Source organism: Gymnoscopelus microlampas (assembly GCF_963454915.1).
Source record: "Gymnoscopelus microlampas genome assembly, chromosome: 7".
Lineage (NCBI taxonomy): Eukaryota > Metazoa > Chordata > Actinopteri > Myctophiformes > Myctophidae > Gymnoscopelus > Gymnoscopelus microlampas.
In genome coordinates, this window is record NC_139944.1 from 3,591,917 (window position 1) to 3,614,077 (window position 22,161).

A 22,161-nucleotide genomic window follows, 5' to 3' on the forward strand; every position below is an offset into this window, starting at 1 on the left:
ACAACAGTGATGTGGAAGGGCTTGCACAGAGTTCAATTGAAGTAAAGTGAACAACTTTACTTCAATGGCTACTTGGTTTACACCAAATCTCTGTGCCAAAAATAGGCAACCACACATCACTTTGTGGCGTTGTGAGCTTGCAGAAAGCTTTTTTTGCAAACATTCCCCCTAGAAAAGGGGCTGTTGGGGTTCAAGTGGTTAACTTCTGGGAATCTACAACATAGAGTACCAAAGTCCTGACATCACTCCCGCTACTCCTGAGTCCCGGAAGTATTTTTCTATTGAAAATCCCCATAGAGAAATCTGCGTCAGATAAGAACTGTGTTCCAAAAATAAACATATCTGCCTGGTTATTCTGTCAGGTATGTGACTCTGTGTCGTTTATTCTTAGAGACACACATACGGGTATTTCAGGGCTTGACCGAATCCGCCATCCTTAGCCGGGTCAAACAACACACCTTTCACCATTGGAATTGCTTTACGGAACGTACACATTGTTACATGTTTTTTTTCTTCATCATAGCTCAAAATATGGTGAATTATTGTAGTGCAGGTAATTCTTGCAACAACCACAGATATTCAAAATATTCAAAACTTTCCGCAATTCTGCCTATAATCATATACCCAAAAGAGGAACACTGGATTGAAAAAGGTTTAAAAGGTTTAATGATTTGATCTGTTATTTGGACCTTTTAAGACAAAAATAAGTAAATCAAATAATGTGGGGAAATGGGTGAACTTAGTTGTTTTGGGATAGTTAGAAATACAACAGGTGCAAGTACTGTAGTTGCAACATATATCAATAATGCAGGTAATCAGCACCAGCACACCAGCAAACCATGACATACATCAAGATTTTAATGAATTAAGTAAATGTAAGTACTAACAGGACTCTCTATCAGAGTAGAGTTTGAAAATATTCTCGAACTGAACTTATGGCCATGCTTGAGGGTTATTATTCCAGTATTACGTTCACAAAGTGTTCTTTTTTGCTTAGAACGTGCTGGCGCACTTGGTTTAAGTCAGCAAATGTAGTTGGCTGACATAAAAAAGGCACCAAAAAAATCCAAAAAGGGAGTACCCGGTCTGCCTTTTTCCTATGGTTTCTATGCACGGATTTGACCCAGCAACATCATGGTGGATGATCGATAAGTAACGGGTGATGTCCCTGTAGTCAGAAGAATGATATTGAGTTACATTTGATAACGTCTGTGTTTGGATTTTAAAAATGTAATATTTACTCACTCTTTAAATAAATCAGTCATCTCACATGACGATCTTGGATGACTTTCAAAATAGTGTTTGCACTTTCTCCCTTTTTGGTCCGTACATCTACATTTTGCCGCTTGAGTAAAATTTGAACTATTTCTAAAACAAAGAAAATATTTAAGGTGTTTTTAAATTGTGTATTTTAGTTATAGAGGACAATTATAATGTAGGCTATTAAGGCATATGAGGCTTATTAGCCAGGGATCCTTTTAGAGTATTGAAGCTACCCACAAAGCTATTGGGAAATGTAGTCACTGTCCAGCTAGTAGAGTATGATAGCTACATGTGAAAACAAGAATATGCTCGCCCCAAAACATGCTCGCCCCCGGGCTAATCGGAACAGTCGCCACCAGGTATATCTAACCGTAACCTCAGTAAAACCATGCCTAAAGCTAGCCTTATTCGTAACCTTCACCTCAGTAAAACATTGCCTAAACCTAGGCTTATTCGTGACCATAACCTCAGTAAAATCATGCCTAAACCTAGCCTTATTCCTAACCTTAACCTTAGGGTTAGGGTTAGGTTTCGTTAGTATGCAACGTTAAATCGACGATTGACCGTACATGTTTTTCATCTGTGCGTTTTTGGGATAAAAAATGTTATCACTGTACGTTTCTGCAAAACATATTTTAACAACGTTTTCTCTGGTGACTGGGCTGCCTATTCCTCCTAACCTTAACCTCAGTAAAATGAGAACCCAACACCTCAGTAAATAAGAATACAAGAACCGCTGGGGGCAGACGGTCGGTGAATAAAATGGGGGCGACTGTGTTTTTGGGCGAGTCTTCCCCTACATGAAGTTAAGCTGGTGTTGAAACGCATGTATACAAACATAGTAAATGAAATGAACCTGCTCTGTGTAGTTTGATGTGTGGCTGTAGCATCACGTCCAGCAGTTTGTTTTGTTTCTCCAGCAGAGTTTGTAGTGTCTCTATCTCTCTCTGGAAGAGATTGCACATGAACGCTGCAGCCGCATGGAGGCGCTCCGACACAAACACTCTGACACGAAGCTTCACACGACAAACATCATCAGCACCACGCTGCTGTTCGTCCAAAACACGCAATAATATCTCCTCTCCCACCGACGTCAGGTGTTCGTTTATCGACAGCCGTACAGACTCCATTTGACTCGTTTTATCTCCTTTATGAGACGTTTTTGTTGAGACTCTTTGTTGCCCTGAGCTACGCAACATACTAGCACTTACTCCTCCTCGTCCCCAGTGTTGCCAGGTTTTGTGAGAGAGAAACAAGCAACCTGGTCTATGAAAACCAAGCCCAAAAAGAAGAGAGCCCTGCCTTGGCCCTTTAAATATATTATTTTTTGAGAGTCTCAAAGAATTGAAAAAAAATAGACCATATAGACTGTATAGTTTGAGACACACATCCGGGTGTTTGACCAATAAGCGCCTTTGTTTGGCCCGATTTCGGCACAGCTGACGTTTTTTTTTAGGATAAACAAAGGCATCACGTGACGTTGATCCCCTGAACACAAACCTTGTACAGGGGTCCCTGGCATGACATATTTTCAGATAGGGGTCCGTTGACAAATACATATTAATTTGGGGGTCCTTGACCTGAAAATCTTTCAGAAAAACTGGTTTAAACAACATTAAGAACCAAATAAGCAAACACTTCAAGAAACAAGTCCAAAAAACCGCAACCACCAATATTTAGAAGCATCTTTCCAGAAAAAACAAGCCTAAAGTCGCTTATAATAAGCTGACATGGCAACACTGCTCGTCCCGGGTCTACGTTGTTCAAGCATGCGCACATGGGGCAGTAAAGGACCCTTGCACTGTTGGCTTTTCAGGCACTCCAGGCCATAGATATGCTCCAGGCCATAGAGGTATAGAGCGTCGTTCCCGCCCACTTCCAGTTGCCGGAAGTAAATACTCAATGCATTTTTCCCATTGACTTTTCTGAAAATATTTATATAAATTAATTTAAGCCTAGAATCAAGCTATCCAGGATCCTGGTGAATCATGACCATAAAACGTTTGATTCTGTGAAAAAACTTTTTTGAAAACGGCAAAACAAAGGGTATTTATTAAACATAGTATATCATATCATTAAATATAAAATTTTAAAAATCACAGAAAAAAAGGTTTTATGGTCATGATTCACCGGAATCCTGGATGGCTTGATTCTAGGCTTAAATTCATTGATATAAATATTTTTGGAAAAGTCAATGGGAAAAATGCATTGAGTATTTACTTCCGGCACCCGGATTCTGCGCAACTGCGATGCTCTATAGCTCCAGGCTAACCTCTCGTCACCAGTCTTTCCACCTCGAAAAATCCAGGCACTGTTGGCTTTTGCCCCCTCGTGGAGGGAGTGTGTAACTGTCACTCAGTAGTGGAAGAACAAGTACTCGCATTTATTTTTACTTATGTAAAAGTATCAATACCGCAATGCAGGAATAATATAGTAAAAGTCCAATATTAAAAATGTACTTGAGTAAAAGTACAAAACTATTGGCATCAAAATATAAATGACTTAAAAGTACCAAAAGTAAAAGTACTTATTATGCAGAATGTCCCATTTTAAATGTTTTCAAATGTAGCTTAAACGCAAAACTGTTGTGAGCTTGCCCAGCCAGCACGCCCACGTGGGACCCATATGGGTTCAATGCGGGCTACTTGGGTACCAAGTGGGCATGGGCTTGAACTGGGCAAATTACGAGGGTCCCACGTGGGCTGCATGTGGGCTAACTGGGCATGGGTTGGAAGCGGGCACGCCCACAAGGTTCCCGTGTGGGCTGCATGTAGACAAGGCAGGATTTCAGAAAACGTGCTTATTTAAAGTGCTGAAGGCAAATCGTGTTAATTTATGACACACATGTTTTTTAGGGGTATTAAGGTGTGCTGAATCCAAATTTGCTGTGTGTCAAGCTCAAAAATGGCCGCTAAGCCCTCAAAATGGACCATTTAAAGATGGCGGCCGCCACTATGCTGGAATATATTACAAAGCATTATTTTGACTAAACAAGGTAGAAACTTGATTGATTTTATTTTTTTTTGTTTTTCATTTATGAGGAATACAATTAAATATTTTGATTTGAAATGAAGTGTGAGGAAACGGCTTAAAACTCATATATATTGTGAAAATTGTCATTTATTGGTGAATATTATTCACCAATATCTGATAACTCATATGTTCCCAATAATGATGTACATACATGTGTCATTATATAAAGGTAACCAACTCCATAATATTTGTGGAGAAACTGCCGAAAGAGCATATTGCAAGCCTGTGGTATAAAGTGATGGCCTAACTCAAATATCAGCCACAAACACCTTGCTCAGCGGACCAAAGTAGAGAATGGCTAAATGCTACAGGAAAGAAGAGTGGAGGCTTAGTAGGTATTACCAGAATAGGGTTTGCACTGAGTAGATGGACATTGTCATATAATCTGAGAACACACATTCTCAGACAACAGCTTTGCTAGGAATGACATCAGGCAATGAAGATGATGAGTACACACACAATGGCCCCGATTCATAAAGGGATTTACGACCATATTTTGTACGTACCGGCATTTAGGACAAATCCTACACCTGCAGTCGGATTCATAAAGATTTTTTGGTCTGTGTTTTGTGCGTCAGGTGCGCACGTTCTCAGGTCAGCCCCGAGGCTGTCTTACCAGAGCTGAAATGTGCGTATGTCTTTAGAATGCTTTATTCTTCATGCCAAAATCAATTACAACAGTGGCAAACCTCAAATAAAATATATGTGCCCAACATTTGTCAACACATAATATAAAAAATAAAAAATAAATGTCAAACGATGTATTGCTTGTAGCCTATGCATAATATAGACATGATGTAGATTCCAACGTTTTTTATTTATTTTCTAGGCTATCAGTTGAGTTCCATTTAGAGCTGAATTATTAGGTCCCTTGTGTTTGCCAGCGGGCCATCTCAGCCAAAGTGTCACGTAATAATGAAAATAGGCTATCATGCCTTAATGAAACTGCGGAGGGACTGACGCACCAGTGTCCGTGCCGCGGTATTAATTTGTAGGCTAATAGCCTACTGTAGGCTACTCTACTGTATATTGATCACATGAACGCCACACTCAACAGCCTAATAAATTTTACCATCTGATGAGGAAACTATAGTGATGAAAGCTGTGTCCAGAAGATCCATTCCCCATTCAGACGTAGGACAGTGATATATTAATCAAAAAATAAACTAATTTAATCGATAAGCTCTGGTCCATAATCGGATAGCAGCGTTCCACTTGTATGCCCTGGATTTATTTTCAACATCATCTTTTTACCTGGTAAACGTGAGCAATGTTATATCCTTTCCAGCAGTGGTGAGCTGTGGATTTTTGAACTAAGGGTACTGTATTTTATGACGTCACGTGCGCGCGCACGTGCGCAGGCATGTGCACATAGCCACTTACTAATACTGTATTCAACATGTGATTATTAATGTATTTATATTTCTTATTATTTTGTTACATTGTTAATTTGTTGTTTTTATTTTTTATTATTTCAATTAATCAATTATTTTATTTTCCTTTTAGTTTTATATAAAATCCCTTTACATAGACTCACCCACACATAAGCAGTTAAAATAATCAGACACCTTGTCTTTGTCTTGTCTCAGAGAACTGGGTGCTCTGCTAAGCAATCCCCCTCACACTCTGCAGTGCACATTCAATTCAAGTCCATGGCTTTTCTCCAGTAGCCTAATGTTATGCAAAGCAGCCAGGTAGACGCTATTGAGAATGTCTCGCCACTGACGGCGCGAACCTTCAGAGGCTATTGTTTAAACTTTAAGGTGTTAACGACCGCCGCTGACGGTGAGTGCATGTGGAGCACGCGCGAGCCCCCAGCCCCCACAGTCTCAGAACTAAGGGTACGCCGTATCCGCCCGTACCCCTTAGAGCTCAACCCTGCTTTCCAGGTTATTAGTCTATTATTTGCTGGCGGGGTTAAACCTTCTAAACATTACACGTAACACATTACGTTCAGCTGATCCATCGTGCAATAGTGGGACTCGCTTCCAGACAGATCATGATGTTCAAGTTCTCTGTCAGTGTCAAGGCAATGCGGCCGACAGCTGTAAGTTTGGACGAGAAGTTAAACTTCTGCAGCTCCGGTGGTGTTGCCAGATTTTGTGAGAGAAATAAGCAACCAGGTCTATGAAAACAAGCCCAAAAGAAGTAACTGGCACTTAGGCCATTATAAGCACTTTAATTAAACCGTTGTGAGCTTGTAGATCTGCTATATTTAAAAAAAAATCTTGTAATAAAATGTGGAATATTTGGAAGATTTTTTAAACATTCTAACAACACAAATCTGCCTCCAGCTGGCACAAAACATTTTCAGATGGGGCTTATAGGGATAAATTAGCCTGCATATTAACTTGGGGTTCCATGACATAAAAATATTTGAGAACCACAGGTTAAAATAATTGAACAATTGTGAAGCAAGCCCAAATAATGAATTACACTTTAGAAACAAGCCCAAAAAAAACGCACCCCACAGATACCAATATTTACAAGCAACTTTACAGAAAATAAGCCCAAATTCGCTTAGAATAAGTGGACATGGCAACACTGTTCAGTAAAGTGACAGATTTGATCAGAGAGAAACTGCTGAGAAACTGCTGAGTCACATTTATGGTGCAAAATGGGGCGTGGAACAATGTAAATGAACCTCTCGGGATCTTCACGCCCAGCTGGCTGTCATTATAATGGTCATACGCACGTCTCTGTCATCATGTACAAACCCCTTTATGAATTGCACGTCCGTTTGTGAGTACCAAAAATACGACCTCCTTTACGAACTTTATTTACACCATATTTACGACCCTCTTTATGAATCGGGGCCAATGAGTGCACAAAAAAAAGAAAAAGACAACTCTGATGAAAGCAGAATAGTTGTGTCATTGAAACAGCATGGTGTGTTTCAAGATGGTGGCGACACATTGAAAAACATGATCAACAAGGATGTAGTCACATCTGAGATTCAGGAATCTCTGCTTAATGCAGAAGAACTTGGACAAGTACAAATGAAAGTCTTTGTCGAGAAACGTCTGCGTGAGCCTCCAGATAGTGACCAGCACCTGGCTCTGAAACCACCTATTCGAAAGAATAAGGCCAAGACATTTGCCTCTTTATATGAAGTTGTGCAACTTTCCAAGGGAAAGAAAAACACTATCAAAGTGGATAGGAACATTCTACAAAGGCTCATTACAGCTTACAGAGCAGGGCGCCAGGTAAACCTTGAAAACATCCTTACACATGAACTCATGACCATACCACTACCTTTGGCCACAACTAATGGTAGTCTACATTCCACAAACAAATCTGTGCTAGTAAACATACTGACAGAACAAGTCCAAACCCCTGCAAAAGTTACACTTGATGATTCCAGCTGACTGCTCATTGATGGCCAAGCACTGGTGATGGCACTAGGAAAGCAACCTGGGACAATTGGTGAATATGCCAACATGTTTGCTGGAGCTGTGTTTAGAATGGGAGAAAACTGCCAGAGGATTGATGTAGTCTTTGGCAGGTATCAAGAGGAAACGATCAAAGCAGGCACAAGGATTAAACGCAAGCAGCGCCACCGACCAATACGTCGTAAGATAGAGAACGAGTTCCTCTTCCACCAGACTAGTCTAGCTTCATGGCACTTGAGGAAAATAAAGCAGACCTTGCTCAATTGCTTTCAAACCATCTGATTAAACACAGCCCTAATAATCTAAGTTGTATCAGGGGGGTTTGCCAAAGGATTTGTCATCGGATCCAGATCTTGAAGTCTCTTCTCTAAGTGCAGAGCACGTGATACAGATGTGCTTCTTCTACTTCTGGCACACTATGTCAGAATGCAACGTAAGCGTCTCTACATGAAAGCTGGGACATCAAAGGCGCCGAAGTATCTTCCAGTACATGCAATTTGCATGTTGCTTATTGCTGATCAAGTTGACACACTACTTGCCTTCCATGCTGTCACTGGCTGTGACAGCATGTCATAGTTCAGTGGCCACAGTAAGAAAACAGCCTGGCAGATGTTCCAGCAACATCACACAGGTCTCGTTGGGCTTGGAAAAGGCCCTCTCACATTAGACATAGCGAGGTCAACAGAGAAATTCATCTGTAAGATATACGGGGTGCATTTCGCCTTTCCGACATGTCGCCTTTCCGACGTTAACGAACCCTATACCTAACCCTAACCCTAACCCTAACCGCACGCGGAAGCCACTAGTCGGAGTGGCGAGATGTCGGAATGGAAGGAGCACCCCAGATATACGGTGTGCCTGAAGTTGATACATGCAATGAAGCAAGAGTCAAGTTGTTTTGTATAGGTCGTGCACAAGAGACTCTGCCACCAATCTCAGATGCAGCCGTTTCACATCATGCGTTCCCACTATCAAGCTCTTGTCTGGAACCAAGCTTCTTCTTTCGTGTATCATCCTCAAATGTCCAACTCAGTAACGAGTAGCCACGCCCTTGTCTCTGGTCCCAGTTGGAAGAGGCCAGCCTCCGAAGGTGGTCGATATAGGGGGCAGGTGTTAATAATGTGTTCGGCAGACTGCTCAGGCTCTCTACACTCGCATGCTGCACTGTCTGTCAAGCCCCACTTCTTCATAGCTGATTTGAAGCAGCCGACTCCAGTGCGTAGGCGGTTCAGTAGGGTCCATTGCCAGCGTGGTAGGTCCGCTCCTTCAACACCACCTCCCGGGTCCCAGATGTAACTGTGGATACGGGAGGGCCCAGCAGACTCCCACTCCTGCCTCCAGGATGCTGCCATCCATGCATTTGTGGACGGGTGCAATACGTTAGTCCGACAGCGCATTCCTCCGACAGCGCAGTGCTCCGACATTAAACAGTAAACCCGAACCAAACCCGCACCCTAACCCTAACCGCACGCGGATGCCACATAGTCGGAGAAAAGGTCTGTCGGATTAACGCATGCCTCCCTTTGTGGACAAGTCCTCCGGGATGGAGCGGAGCATCTCTTGTGCCGCCTTGTTGTAAGGGTGGCGGGACTTGAGTCTGTTTGGAGGCTTTATTTCCACAGTAGTGTTGTGCAGCATGTGCCAGTCATGTATTTGGGCTTTCCTTGCTAGCTTAATGGTTGCAGCCTCTCGTCGGAGGCCGGCCGGAGCAATTCCTGCAAGGACTGGCAGATAGGACACAGGAGTGGGCTTCATGGCAGCCTGTTATGATTCGGAGGGAGGTGCTGATTATGGTGTCTACCTTTTTGACATGTGGACTCCTACACCAGGCTGGGGCACAGTATTCAGCTACAGAGAAGACCAGGGCTTGGGTGGAAATTCTTAGCGTATTGACGGAAGCTCCCCAGGTCGTACCGGCGAGACGTCGGATGAGAGAGACCCTTGATGTTACCTTGGCCCTCACGTCTTCCAGATGTTGATTGAAGGACAGCGTTCTATCCAGACGTACCCCGAGGTATTTTGGGGCTTGTTGGCACTCTAGGCGCTTGTTGTCGACAAACACGTTAATTTCCCTTTTGGCTTCCCTGTTGTTGAGGTGGTATGCCGCCGACACCGTCTTCCCTGTGCTGAGCTGTAGGCGCCATCTGCGGAGGTAGGCAACCAAGATGCCCATGTCCTGGTTGAGACCATCTTCCATTGCCTTCCAGGTTGGTCGTCGTCTGCATACCCATACTTCCCCGATGTTGTCTCCGGTAGGTCGTAGATGTATAATGTTAAACAGCATCGGGGAAAGGACAGAGCCCTGGGGGACGCCATTTCTCAACCTTCTGAGCCTGCTTCGCTGGCCATCGCTGGTCCGTAGGATGAAGCTGCGGTTTGACAGCATCTCCATAATGAAGTTCACCATATGGCGATCTGGAATTGTCCTCAGAAGCTTTAGGTGGAGTCCACGGTGCCAGACGGTGTCATACGCGGCTGTCAGGTCCAGTAGCACAACCCCAGCTTTATCATTGGCCTGGAAGCTGTCTTCAATGTCCTGCGTGAGCAGAGTCACCTGGTCCACTGTCGACCTGCCCCGACGGAAACCAGCCTGTTCCCTCGGGAGTTGTGGGTCCACCACTGGCTCAATGCGGCTGTGGATCAACCTCTCCAGGATTTTAAATGGGACGCAGAGCAGCGAGATGGGTCTGTAGGCCTTGGGGTCTTCTGCAGGTTTGTTAGGCTTCAGCAGGGCTATGACAGACGCACGACGCCAGGTCTTGGGGAGCTTGGACCTCCGGAAGCAAGACGAGAAGAACGCACAGAGCCAGGCAGATGTAGTTGCACTCTGGTGGATCACAAACTCTGGGTGGATGTTATCGTGTCCTGGTGACTTGCCTTGCTTCAGTTTGCTAATGGCCTCTCTGAGCTCAGCTGTTATGAAGTCTCCTGAAAGGTTCGCATTGGCACTAGCCGCCCTGGAAAGGGAAGAAACCTCTCGTGTTGTCAGGCGGGCAAAGTTCTTCTCTGCTCCAGGGAACTGGCCGTTCTTGAGGAGCTGAGACGCGATGGCATCTGCCGTCACTGGACATGTGGGGGGAGTTGTTTTTCTACCGGTCAGCTGGTTGATGGTCTGCCACGCTTTGCGGCTGGAGTGGGTGAAATCGACTGACTCGACGGTTTCAGTCCATCTAGCCTTACGGGTGGCGTCCAGCTTCTGGAGAAGTGCCGATGCCGTCACATCCACCTCTTCCCTCGAGCTAGCCTGCTGATGATCGAGCAGGAGGTGGCAGCATTCTTCATCCCATCCTGGGATATAGCTCTCGTTGAAGCCTCGTGGGATGGTTTTCTTTGCTGCCCTCAGTAGGACATTGCAGTAGGCAGTGTACGCACCATCCACATCAGGAGAATCTGGGTCCAGGAGACCGACTGTTCTTTTTTCGGTCTCTGCTGTGAATGACCGCCAGTTGGCCTTCCTAAAATTCCATCTCCTGACCGGTTTTCCCGCTACTGGCTGCACCAGTGAAGGGACCTGGATGATGGACGGTCGGTGGTGGGATCTGGGGAACCGGTCAATAACGCGCCTCTCTGGTGTGGGGTCAGTACTGCGACACATAGCGAAGGCCAAGTCGGGGTTGGTGTGGGTGTTCCATCTGGAAGAATGGAAGCTTGGGTGTTCTTTAGGGTCGTACAGGAGCAGGGCATCTGCGTTGGAGGCCCATTCACTCAGCGCCTCCCCATCTGCAGATGTGTGGCTGTATCCCCAGTCAGTATGCTGGCAGTTGAAGTCCCCGGCGTAGATGGCGGGTGCCAGGACCAGCGGGAGTGCCGACGCGGTCAACGGTGTTGGTGGAGGCTTGTATATGTTGACCACGGATGTTTCCTGGATTTTGGTAACCAGCCACTCGACACTGGAGTCAGGCGAGGGCCGGCCACCATCCGTCCAGCTGATGTCAGCCCTCACAAAGGTTGCCAGACCATGCCGTCTACTGTAGATGGACCCAGCGAGATGGAACCCGGGCAGCCTGAGCTTTTCCTCATCCATGCAGTGGGTCTCCTGAAGAAGGACAGCGGCTATTTTATTGGACTCGGCCAGTTGGTGTACGACCTCCAATTTGGCGGTGGTAAGGCCCTCTATATTGAGTTGGAGCACTGAAAGACCTTGGTGCTCGACAGTCGGGATGGACGCCCGTCCTGGCGTGGACCTGCATCTCCCCGGCTTCTTACGCCTCGGTCTTCCAGTTGGGTGATTGGTTGGCGACATTCGTTTCACAAGCTGGTCTTGCACCATTTCTTGCTACTTGCAGGGGAGGCCGCGTGGAGGCTGTCGTCTTCTCCCCCGAACCAAGCTCACTTGCCACATCCTGGTCTTCCTCCTGTGACCAAAATGGGATGGATGCACCTGAATGGTCAGTTGGTGCCACGGCTGCTTTCTCTGCCACCTATGCCAAAAGCATGCAGCGAGATCACGTCATGCAGTTGCACAAAGGGATGTCTCAGCCAACGCTGCGGCTGCAGGAAAGTACGCATGGAGTGCATTGAAGTGTGCAATTGCAAGAAACCTGCCAGAACACTGAGCAAATACAAGTCAGAAACACAAATTAAGGCAATTATACATCTTAAAGCAATTATTTATTACCAATCCAAAAAAAAGGGGAAAAAAAGATTCATATTACTATAGAGGCCAATTTTCACAATATAAATTATATAAAAGTGGTTCCTTCACAATTTATCTTAAATCAGAATATTGCATTGTATTCCCCATATATGTAAACATATAAAAGGACATTTCAGTCTATTTTCTACCTTGTTTAATCAAACATATACTGTAGTGTTTTATTATGTTTCAACATAGTGGCGGCCGCCATCTTTAAATGGTCCATTTTGAGGGCTTAGCGGCCATTTTTGAGCTTGACACACAGCAGATTTGGATTCAGCACACCTTAATACCCCTAAAAACATGTGTGTCATAAATTAACACGATTTGCCTTCGGGGTTAAGATTTTTGGAAAACTGACCTGGTCTAATGTGGGCTAACTGGGCGTGGGTTGGAAGCGGGCAAGCCCACGTGGTTCCCGCGTGGGCTGCATGTGGGCTAACTGGGCGTTGGTTGGAAGCCCACGTGGGCTAACTGGGCGTGGTTCCCGCGTGGGCTGCATGTGGGCTAACCGGCATGGGTTGGAAGCGGGCAAGCCCACGTGGTTCCCGCGTGGTCTGCATGTGGGCTAACCGGCATGGTTTGGAAGCGGGCAAGCCCACGTGGTGTACATGTGGGCTAACCGGCATGGGTTGGAAGTGGTTCCCGCGTGGGCTGCATGTGGGTTAACCGGCATGGGTTGGAAACGGGCAAGCCCACGTGGTTCCTGCGTTGGCTGCATGTGGGCTAACCGGCATGGGTTGGAAGCGGAGTAGCCCACGTGGTTCCCGCGTGGTCTGCATGTGTGCTAACCGGCATGGGTTGAAAGCGGGCAAGCCCACGTGGTGTACATGTGGGCTAACCGGCATGGGTTGAAAGAGGGCAAGCCCATGTGGTGTACATGTGGGCTAACCGGCATGGGTTGGAAGTGGGCAAGCCCATGTGATTCCCACGTGGTGTACATGTGGGCTAACTGGCATGTACATATGGGCTAACTGGGCATGGGTTGGAACACACACACGCGCACTCACTCACTCACTATAAATCGATTAATGTGTAAACAGAAACATTATTATTATTATTTTTTTTACCACTGCCAAACTAAACGCTAAGGCCAAAAAGCCAATCTACAAGCTCACAAAGACGGACAAAATATTCAACCCCATTTTAAGTTGTACTATATCTTCCTCTTCTACCCCGGATTTTAACCCAGTTTCCTGCACAAGTGCTGACATATTTTACCATTAAGATCTGAGCCTGCCTGCTCAGGGGATGATTTCAATCTTGACCATCAGGTCAGAATTTGTGTCAGATCCTGTGTCTAGGTGAGACATGACCTTTGACACAATCAAAATGTCTCAATAGAAGAGCAGGGAGACAAAATGCAACCACCCCAATTATATATAGTATAAGTTATATTGTATGAACATACTCTACCATACAGATTGGACATTACATTGTATTTTTAAGTTTTTAAGTATTTTTATTTATTTATTAGAGACAGATGGTCATGGCAGGTTAACTGTTTAACTGTTAACCATTTAACTGGTAACCATTAAAAGGATCCCTGGCTAATAAACCAATCTACAAGCTCAAGCTTGTAGATCGGCTATTTTTGGCAAAGAGGTTTGGTGTAGAGGGGGGAAAAAAAGAGCAGACCAAGTACAAGTTTACTAAGGGTTTAAGTGATTAAACGGGCAGCTACCCAACTCACTTTTTCTTAGATTTGAGTATAAATGTGTCATTTGTGATAGGGAGCAATGGTAATACAATGTGTTCATAAGCTTGTGGATTCAGAGCTTTCTGCTTCCCCCCCCCCCCGCCCCCTGACTGCCTGTTAATGGCTGTCTCTCTGTGTGTGTGACCCTGTGGGGGTCACACACAGATAGCAACAATGAAACAATGGGTATGCAAATTATCACTTCAAAGCCATGGGGGTTGGAGGTTTGGGTGGTTTAGTTTATTTCTTTCTTTAAAGGTTAGTTTTCATTTTTTATTGTAATATGGATTAGTCAGAAAAGTAAAAAAAAAAATAGCCTTAGCTTAGGCAGCAGTGGGGACACACATTTCTTCCTTTTAGAAAGACAGAGACAGAGAGAGAGAGAGAGAGAGAGAGTGTGTGTGTGTGTGTGTGTGTGTGTGTGTGTGTGTGTGTGTGTGTGTGTGTGTGTGTGTGTGTGTGTGTGTGTGTGTGTGTGTGTGTGTGTGTGTGTGTGTGTGTGTGTGTGAGCGTGCGTGCGTGCGTGCGTGAGTGTGAGAGAGAGAGAGAGAGAGAGAGAGAGAGAGAGCTCAGGTGTTCATTTAGAAAGTGGAATGTTTACATCAGAACAGGTTATGTTGATAAAGGCTGGTGATGTTTGCTTGTATGCAGTATTACACACCTTACTTAAGACAGGCAAGGCCATTGTATTTAGGTTTCAGTTAGTATTTTATTGTTATTTCTTTTTTGTTTGTTTATTTGCTCACTCTGGCATTTCTAAGGACAGCTAAAGGTCCTGCTTGCTTTGGGTCCAAAAGGCCCCCTCTTTTGTCCACTAAATTCAAATTTAAACTGACAAAGGACTCAAGGAGCAAAGCAGAGAGGAGGATTGCCTTGTGATGGATTTCTCTTTTCATAACTAAGTAAGTAAATATTTAAATGCTGTACTGATCTCTTTAAGTAGTAGATGGTGCATTACTCTGTTCTCAAGCTAAACTTTATTTTCATGCTGTTTCATGCTGCTCAGTTTGGGCATTCTTTTTTTTTTTTTTAAACATCTGTTTATTGCAGTTTTGTTTTTTTTCACATAAGAATTTTTCAAAAAAATCGACAACAGGATTTGCACAGATAAAGAAAATACAAAAAAACAACATGAAACAAAACAGAGACATACAAAACACAACAACATCATACACAACTTAACTAAACTGAATGACATACAAACAACATGAGGCTGATGACAGTACACATCCAAAGGGCAAAACGAACAGCATCAAGATCTATTAAAATATAAAGGCATACAACAGGTACCACTCCGGGGGCAACACGACACTATATTCACTCAGGTCATCTCATCTAGCAACCCAATGATAGGTGCCCAGATTTTCTGAAATAGGGGCTCCCTATCAGATAGAGTGAACCTTATCCTCTCCAGGTGCAACACTCCTCCCAGCTCCCTTAGCCACATATTGATTGTCGGGGGTTTCTCTGATTTCCAGGCCTGTAGAATTAACTTCCTGGCTAACAAGGTAGATAGTGAGATAGCCTGGTTTACATATTTACTGAGGGCCATTCCTGGTTCCACAATCCCAAAAAGAGCTGTCAAAGGGGCAGGGGGAAGTTCCCTTTTATAAGCTTTGGAAAGAAAGTCGAACAGCTGACTCCAGAAATTTTGCAATTTATGGCATGTAATGAATTGGTGAGACAGAGTTCCTTGTTCAATGGAGCACTTCCCACACATGGGAGAAGAATTGGGAAAAATCTTATTCAATTTAGCTGGGGAGAAATGCAGCCTATGAACAATTTTAAATTGGATTAAAGAGTGTCTGACATTAATTGAGCTGCGGTGTATATTATCGATACAATTTTCCCACATGTCGTCCGAAATTTCCATGCCCAACTCCCTTTGCCAATTGTCCCTGTATGAATGTGAAGAAGGGCTAATCAGGGCCTGTAATATGCCATAAAATCGAGAAACCGCACCTTTGCTAAAAGGCTCAATTCTCATCATTTCTTCCAGAACAGGATTATGGGGTTTTTGCTCATATTGTGAGAAATGTGAACTGATAAAGTGTCTCAGCTGTAGAAAACGGAAAAAGTGTGATGCCGGAAGCTGAAAGGAGTGCTGCAGTTGCTGGAAAGATGCAAGATGGTCATCAATATATACATTTCTCAAAGAACCAATACCCTTCTCCCTCCATGTCAAGAAAACAGGGTCAACCAATCCTGGCTTAAAAGCATGATTGGAACATATGGGGGTATATAGATACATTTTAGGGGCCTTAATCAATGCTAATATCTGAGACCAAACCTTCAGAGCGTTTTGAATTATAGGGTTATGTCCATAAGTGATTCCCTTGATCTTAGTAGGGCTATTGAGAAGTGCTGGTAGACACGACCCTACACATGATAAATGCTCAATTTGTAGCCAGGAAGGCATATTCTCCAGGCTATAGCCCGGATAACACTCATACCAATAAGAAAGCCAATTCAGCTGAGCCGCCATATAATACAATCTGAATTGAGGAAGCCCAAATCCACCCTCACTCCTACTTTTACATAGATGCGACCTAGTTATTCTGGGTGTTTTTCCAAACCAGATAAAAGAGGACACAACAGAGTCCAATTTTTTAAAGTAATATTGGGGGATACTTATCGGAATTGACTGAAAAATGTACAGGAATCTGGGTAAAGTTACCATTTTTATGGCATTTATGCGTCCGGCCATTGAAATGGGCAAAGTATTCCAGAACTCTATGTTTTTCTCTAATTGCTTAATTTTGTCCCCCCAATTTAGTTTCAGTAACTGGTTCAATTTACTTGTGACTATTATACCCAAACTTGTGAACTTATCCAATACAATTTTAAACGGGGTGGACTCCAAAAAAGTTCTGTCCACAACCTGTGACAAAGGCATCAGCTCACTTTTCGTCCAGTTTATCCTATACCCAGAGAAGGAACCAAATGTATTTATAAGATTTAGCAAGGAAGGGATGGAAGACCTTGGCTTCGAAATGAACAACACCACATCATCAGCGTATGCCGATATTTTATGCGATGTACCAGATTGCATTATAGGATGTATCTCTGGACAAGTTCGTATTCTTGACGCTAACGGTTCGAGCGCCAGAGCGAAGATATAAGCGGAAATCGGATCTCCCTGACGCGTGCCTCTAAATAGCTTGAATGGCTCTGATACATTCTGGTTGGTGGTGACTGAGGCAGATGGATTTTTGTAAATAATTTTTATCCAATTAATAAAATTTTGTCCAAATCCAAATTTTGCCAAAACAGACATCATGTAGGGATGTTCAATCTGATCGAACGCTTTTTCCGCATCAAGGGAGATCACGACCGCGTCCTCTGTGCTACGAGCCGGATTATATATAACATTAAACAACCTCCTCATGTTGAACTGAATGTGGCGATTGGGCATAAAACCGGTCTGGTCAGGATGAATGATTCTTGTTATGTACTCCTTGAGGCGAGAGGAGAGTATTTTGCTCAAAATTTTGGTTTCTACTGGAAGAAGAGAAATGGGCCTATATGAGGAAGCCAAAGTTGAATCCCGGCCTTTTTTTAGCAAGAGAGAAATCCTACCATGATAGAGAGCTTTTGGTAAAGAGCCCATCTCTTTGGAATTATTCAACATACGAAGTATAAGAGGTGCCAACAGAGCAGAATAAGCTTTATAAAATTCAGCCCCGAAACCGTCAGGTCCAGGGGCCTTGTTATTTGGTGACTGCTGAATAGCGAGCTGAACTTCTTCCAGTGTAAAATCTGCATCCAATGCTAATACTGCCTCATCATCCAAAGTAGGTAGATCACATTCCTCTAAGAAGCTATCAATTGCGGCCTGGCTAGAAGTACTTTTAGAACTATATAAATCACGATAAAACTCCTCAAAACATTTATTAATCTCCTTTGGGACAGTAACTAGGTCCCCTTTTTTATTTTTTACAGAGAGAATGGCTTGAGAGGCTTGTGACTGCCTCAACAGTCTAGCAAGCAATTTGTGTGGCTTATCACCTATTTCAAATATCTTCTGTCTGTAGTTTAGTAGTTGGGAGCAGACCTGTTTTGTAATAATTGAATTATATTCATATCTTAGTTTTATAATTCTACCCAACAGTTCTGGTGACGGTGTAGCTAGATAATCTTTGTCCAATTGAGTAATAGTAGCCTCTATAAATCTGAGGGACTGATCCTGTGACCGCCGTTTGGCAGATGAAAAAGCTATTATATGTCCCCTCAGAACTGCCTGCAAGGATTCCCACAACACCACATCATCGACCTCGCCATTGTCGTTTGTGGTTAAGAAGAATGAGATGTGTCCCTCCATTTCGTCAATAAATGATTCATCTTTCAGAAGTAGGGGGTCAAATCGCCATGCTTTCTTATTTCTGTTGTCCAAATCACGAAATTGCAAATCCAATGTTACTGGGCTATGGTCTGAGATTAATATTGGATGATAAGTGCTATCAATCACCGCAGGAATGAGCTTAGAATCTAGGAAAAAGTAGTCAATGCGACTTGAGGTTTTATGTACTGGACTAAAAAAGGAATACTCTCTCCCCGCGGGGTTGACCAATCTCCAAATATCCACAATATTTGAGTTATTTAGCAGAGTATTCAAAAGACATCCAGCCTTTGACTGCTGCAAGGAAAGAGGCGAGCTTTTGTCCAGTGCAGTATTCATAACACAGTTAGCGTCGCCCGCAATCAGAACATTAGTATGGTGTATATCGGGAATCAAATTAAACAGTTTTTTGTAAAAATCCGGGCAATCAAAATTCGGGCCATAAATATTCACCAGGGTCACAGGCAGAGACGCCAGGTGACCAGTAATAATTAAGTATCTACCATCCGGATCAGTTATTGTAGTAGTTTGAGTGAATGGAATATTTTTCCTAAATAATATCGCTACACCTCTCGCCTTAGCTCCAAAGTTAGCATGATATGCCTGACCCAGCCAGTTAGCACGAAGAATTGACTGCACATTGCGTTTAGCATGTGTTTCTTGGAGGAAAATAATATCCGGCTGTAAGGATTTAAGATGAGACAAAACTTTTGCTCTCTTGACAGGATTGCCTAGTCCTTTTACATTCCAGCTGACAAACCTCAGAGCCCCGTTGGGTAACCTGCCTACTGCCCTATGTGTCATTGACACAGATCAGGATGAAAAGTAGTGACACCGCCCGCCGCCCCAAACATGCACGTAGCAACAGCCAAAACAAACACAAAACATATAACACAGCTTTCCTACCCCCCACCCCCCACCCCCAAGCAGAGGGACACCCCTTATTGGCGCCCTTCTCTATCCTCCCTAATACAATCCAAGGCATAGGTAACATTCCCACCTACGGCTCCGCTCCATAATAAACAATAAAAAGAAATAAAAAATACCTTATTGCAATATAATTATAACAGGATAATACAATCACACATTTACCGAGAAAATCGGTATACATCAGTTGTAACCAACCGAACCCCTAAACCCTCGCCGGCCTGGCCCGCTCGCACAAGACTCCCGTAAGTAAAAATATAAAAGAACCATGAAAATAAAAATAAAGGTTTGAACAGCATTTTAACAGCCATGTCCATAAACACCATCCAAGTTAAGCTAGTCATCATGACCTGTTCCCATGTCACCCAGTACAAATAAAAGTACAAAATATATATATATATCAAAAATATAAAAAAGGGTTGCATTGAAATACAAGCATTAATCCCAGTGTTCATATATATATGAAAAAATAAAAAATAAGTGAAGAATCTTGCTGCATAGTACTCAAAAAAAAGTTTTTTCCAATGTCCATGAACTAACGTAGCCCACCCTCATTGAGAAAAAAGGGAGGAGGATAATGAAAAAATCAGGGAGCATATATATAGCATAAGCATCATCACAATGAGAGAAACTATTTCAATTTGAGACCAACAAGCATAATATGAGAAGTATAAGAGAAAAAAATTAGGTGGGCCACATTAGCTAAAGTCCAGGTGTCCATATAAAATAAAAAATAAAAGTTGCTTTCTTTTTTTCAAAAAGAAAAAAAAAGAGTCTTGCAGGAGAGAAAAAAAAACAACCTCTCAGGTCCAGCCAAACGAAACAAAATGTGTGTGATTAACATACCCTTTGCTCCTCAGCCCATGTTGAAAAGCAGGAGAATCATGCAGGGAGTTCACCGTCCTCGACTTCCTCGGTTTCCTCCTCCTCGCCGACGACTAGTTTTTCATCCAGAAATCTACCAGCAGCCTCGGGTGTTTCGAAGTACTGTGTGACTCCATCCACGGTGATGCGAAGTCGAGTCTGCTGGCCCATAAACCCCGCTAGCATGCCAGCGGCCCTGCATCTGCTCCGGACGTCCTGAAACTTCTTGCGTTGTTGAAACACCTCCGTCGGTAGATCAGGGAATATGGAGACCTTGCCATCCTTGTAGCGCAGAGGAGCTTTCTTAGGGGCTAGCTTGGTGATAAGCATCTGCACTTGTAGATAATGTATTTTTGCAATGAGTGCGCGCGAGTAGCTGCCGTTAGCAGGCTTCGGGCCTACTCTGTGTGCTACGTCAACTAGGACCTTAACAGGAAAGTGCTCGGCCCCCAACAGCAATGGAATTAGAGTAGACACAAAGTCAGTCGGATTATCTTTTTCCTCTCCTTCAGCTATACCTGTTATCCTGATATTCCGACGTCTTGAGTGCATCTCGAGTATTAGTAGCTTCTTGCGGACCTCTTTGTAGCCATCTTGTAAAGCCTTACATATCGTCTCCTGTGCCTCCAATCTGTCGTCATGCCTGGTCACTGCTACTTCAATATCTTGAACTTTTCCAGTGACTGTAGCCAGTGAAGCTTGCATGGAGCTCATAGAAGTTGAGATAGTAGCGAGCTTAGTCTCCACTGTTTTCTGCAGGCCGGCGATAGCTTTCATCAAATCAGCCGTGGAAGGATTAGCTGCTGCGCCACCACCGGTTAGCTCCTCTGCTAGCATACTGTCGCTAGCGTCCTCCGAATCCCCGTTTGCAGAAATATTCTCTCCTGTATTATTTTTCTTTTTTTTGTGTAGTCGTGGTCTCAACGTACTTTTCCTGCCCGTCATTTAAGGCGAGTGATGGACATTGAATGTTGCGGTATTAATTATTAAAGTAGTAAATAAAAGCCGTTTGGAGCGGAGCCTCGCAGAAACACAGCTTACTCCATTGTACGCTGACCACGCCCCATCCAGTTTGGGCATTCTTTCTGCTTGTCTTGGTGAATGCCAAGACATTGATAAGAAAGAAAAACACTATTTCTATTTAGAATAACAGCTCTATTCTTCAAAACTTGTGTTAATCAAATAATCCTCCATCTACCTTACAATTGGAATCTACAGTCATGCGCCAGAACGGTTGTGCGTCTGTAAGTTCCATCAGTGTTGCCAGATTGCGCGCGAGCAACAAGCAACCAGCTTGCTGCAAACACACAGAGCTGCGCACTGCGCATGTGTGGACGCACTTTCCCTAACCGACAACCGCCACTTCGCGCTTACAACTCCTGGACATGGCAACCCCGAAAACCCCGCCCATCACCGAACGGCTACGGCCCCAGCCGAAACACAACGAAGCGACGGCCATTGAAAACACCAGCTCGCTCGCTCCACACAGCTCCTGCACAGTTAACTCCTCAATGCTCAAATAAGCACACATTTCAAACCAATGTGGAAATATTCTCACACAAACAAGGCCAACTTAGATTTCTGACCATTACAAATGTCAATAGACACGCAGGACACGAGGCAGTGGCCCTGCGGAAATCGCGGCCTAATGCGCAAGAGTAGGTGAAGGTGAAGTTCTTACTGTAGTGGTCCCCACCGAAAGATGATCATGAATTTATTAAGATCCAAAAACCACCGTAAGAACTGACAAGACAGTAGAAAAACACAAACAAAACACTCTGTTAGTTTCACATATTTTGTGCAAGAACAACAGGTGGCTACCATAACATTAGCTCACTTAAACTTCAACTGTAAACAATGGCACATTCAAAACTGTGCTGAAAGTGCCTTTTAACATGGCTTTGATCATAGGTCAGCATTACTGTAATTAGTTTTACAATGAATTCAGGCACATGACTTCAACATCATCACTTATTCTAAAGCACTTGTTTTCCCTTTTTTAGAAGTT